Source organism: Setaria italica, chromosome I (assembly GCF_000263155.2).
Source record: "Setaria italica strain Yugu1 chromosome I, Setaria_italica_v2.0, whole genome shotgun sequence".
NCBI classification, from domain to species: domain Eukaryota; kingdom Viridiplantae; phylum Streptophyta; class Magnoliopsida; order Poales; family Poaceae; genus Setaria; species Setaria italica.
Window position 1 is genome coordinate 34,629,749 of NC_028450.1, and position 3,696 is coordinate 34,633,444.

Sequence of the window (3,696 nt, forward strand, 5' to 3'; positions counted from 1 at the left end):
TTAGGAAACAAAATTGAAAAAAGTTTCATACCTTACTGTTGACTATCTCTATACCATACAACAATTTATTATATAGTGAAATTAGAAAATTTTGATTACTAATAGGATATGAAATGTTTCCATACTGCTATTAATCCAAGAAAAAGGAAAAAACTACTATTTTGAACATGCAAAAATATTAAGAAATAATAGCTATAATAAATTTGACAATTATACCATCAGTATACGATGTACTTGTGTAATTGTCTCTAATTTAATGTTTGAAGACTTTTGATGATCCAAAATAGTGCAAATATTTAATATTTTGACCATGCAAAAATAATTTATGAATTTGTTTTTGTTTTATTTGATTAAAATTGTACAAATAGTATCGTTAATCGAGAGAAATACCACATAATTGTTCGAATTGTACAAAATACATTACATAGTTCATCACATGACCACATAATACCACATAATATTAAAGTTCTAAAGCTACTCAGATATCCAATCTTCTGGAGGTCCAAACTTGTCTAAAACCCTTGTGTCCCTTGAGTTCTCGCGATCACCTTCGAGTTCTTGGTTTTGCAATCGCCCTCACCTAAAAATCAACCACTTGGGTAACCCCCTGGTGGACTGCCGGGCTTATAAATATGACAATTGGCACGCTAGGTACGGATGATTGTGAGATCCTCCCCAGCGAGCTCGATGGCATCCCGTTCCGACGTTGTTTACTCCGAGAGCATGAAGGACTACATCGTCAACCCGATCTAGATTCGCTTTGGGACCATGCCGACGGATTATGATCCAACTGCTTCTTTCTTCGATTCAGGGTCCAGCGCTAGCTCGGCTTTCGTCGGATCTGCTGCGGTGGGACAAGTTCTCCACCCAAGGATCATCACGCCGCTTGCCCAGCAAGTCGGGAATCTCTCTCTCTCTCTCTCTCTCTCTCTCTCTCGCCCTTCCCGAGAGGGTTCTAGATCTACTCGCTGTCGATCGCCCACCCATAGCCTCCGACTTGATCGCGGGGCTAGATCACATCAGTAGTACTATTGTTGAGTTCATAGATCTGTCTGAGGCGGCGCTACATTCAACAAGGTCGGCGTAGAGTCCGTCCCGCATCCCCTTTGGATTGTGGAACTCAGCTGTCGTGTACTCCACCAAACTCAACCAGGATTTCTAGATCCAATCTGGAGACCTACCCAAACCTACCTAGTTTCTGGACTCTGGTGAATTCCAGGTGCCCCGTACCATCCTGACGCCAAATCCCCATGGAAGCAACGACAAGAGCAACTTCCCCACGCCAGTTCGCGAAGCCTTCGTGGTCTCCACTGATGAACCACCCTAGGATGGCGAAACTTCTTCTCAAGTTGGAGGCTGTAATGCTAGGAACCAGGACCGCACGACACGATGCCAACAGGAGCAAGCCAACACCCAGCAACAACCCGTTGTCAACGTGGAGGCAGTAGGCGACCAGCGTCAACCACCGCGCAACGATCGTGACAACGCCAACCACGGCGACGCCCTGGACAGATGCAGGCGCCTTGCACGCTCCCACAATTTACTAGCCGACCTCAAGGAGGCTGGCCACAACATCTTCACTACACCGTAGGCCAACCTAGAGGCTGTGTACATCGACCTGGAAAATCTCCTAGACTCACACCCAGTCCAGTGGATTCGGGCACGACTCTAATTCACTAATGCCTAGATCAAGGAGTAGGCCAACAGCCGACCCGCACACTCTCAGTCCATAGCCACCCGGCACTCCCAGAGCCAATCCGGGAATAGCAGATCTAACCACCGCCCAGGCAACCGCGCGGGAGGCCGGATGAAGCCAGTCCTCAAAGAAGAGGTGGAGCAGAACGCTAGCCCACCCGCCAACGACAACGCCAACAACGATTGTCAGTGCGACAACAACGACAACCGCTGCCGCGGTAGGAGAGGCGATGTTGAGGACCGTGGCCGACCAGGTCGGCAACGTGATCTCCATGATGAGCTGCACGACCTCCTCAACTGCCGCGATCTCAACAATCGCCACAACGAGCATGACGAGAATGAGCTCCGCTGCCGTGCCTAGTACGACCGCGACTACGGCGCTCCTGGACTCAACCACGATGCTAAACGCCGGTATCACCATCATTAGGAGGATGAGATGCGTCGCTGCGCCGACTACGACCGCGTGTACGGTGCCCCTAAAGACACTTACAACCTGCCCATGTGTGATAACGGCAGACGCCCTAGTGCTCCACCCGTCGAGTACTACCTCAACGACAACGACACCATGGTGATCGATGGCTTCGCTGCCTTCACTCCACGCCTCAGGGCTGTGGACTGGCCGGCCATATTCAAGCCGATCATCAATGAAAAGTATGATGGTCGCTCTGACCCCACCATCTGGCTCAAGACGTATAGCACCGTGGTGAAAGCCGCCAATGGCTTCTACGACCAGATGGCCACCTTCTTCCCGGTGGTGATGGGTCCCGCTCCACTCCTGTGGCTGGAGAATCTGCCTCCGAACAGCATTGATAGCTGGGGTCATCTCACTAGAGCTTTCACTCAGAATTACCAGGCTACCTATAATAGACCTGGCAACATGGAGAAACTTGGCCAAGTCCGCCATAGGTCGGGAGTGACGGGTCAACATCTTCGTGGGCCGCCCCAATGCTTTTTGTAGCAACCGCAAGCAGAAGCTACATGAGCGAGAGGTGCACTTTGTCTCCATACAACCAGTCCAGTATCCATATTGGTCAGAGTAACCCATAACCTTCTCCAGGCAAGATCATTGGGTCCACATCCCAGATCCCGGGTCCTACCCGCTGGTGGTCTACCCGACCATAGACCGGGCCCTACTTCCCAAAGTGCTGACCAATGGTGGTAGCGGCCTTAAAATTATCTTCACAGAGAACTTGAAGCGCATGGTCTTCGACTTCAAGCGGCTCCAGCCCTGTGAAGAACCCTTCTAGGGCATCGTCCCCGGCAGAGGGTCCTACCCGATTGGCCAAGTTGTTTTGCCTGTCACCTTTGGCACACATGCCAACTACCGCACGGAGTACGTCACATTTGAGGTGGTGAACTTCAAGACTTCCTACCATGTATTCCTTGGTAGGCCCATGCTGGCAAGGTTTATGGCAATCCCGCACCACACCTACCTCATCCTCAAGATGCCAGTTCCAAACAGAGTCCTCTCCATCTACGGTGTCATTGAGACATCGTACAATTGCGACGCCAAGGCACTTCAGCTCGCGGAAGCTATGGAGTACTTAGCCAAGGCCACCGCTATGGTGGCCGAGACCTAGAAGATAGACAAGAACCAGCTCACGATCCCTGAGAACGGAGCCGATGCCCACAATGCTGCAGCCTGACCCTAAGGTCAAGAAGATCTGCCTCGGCCTTTAAGACCCGACCAAAACAACCCTCATAGGGGCCTACCTCTCCGAGAAATAGGAACTCGCGCTCACCAGTTTCCTCCATGAAAACTCGGATATATTCATGTGGAAGCCATCCGATATGCCTGGTGTCCCCAGGGAGCTGGCTGAGCATTCGTTAGACTTATGCAAGACTGCACGATTGATCAAGCAGAAACTCCGTCGCTTCGCCTAAGATCGCAAGGAGTCCATTAGGGTAGAACTAAACAAGCTCTTAGCCACTAGATTCATCCATGAATCTAAGCATCCTGATTGGTAAGTAAATCCAGTTCTTGTAAGAAAGAAAATCAAT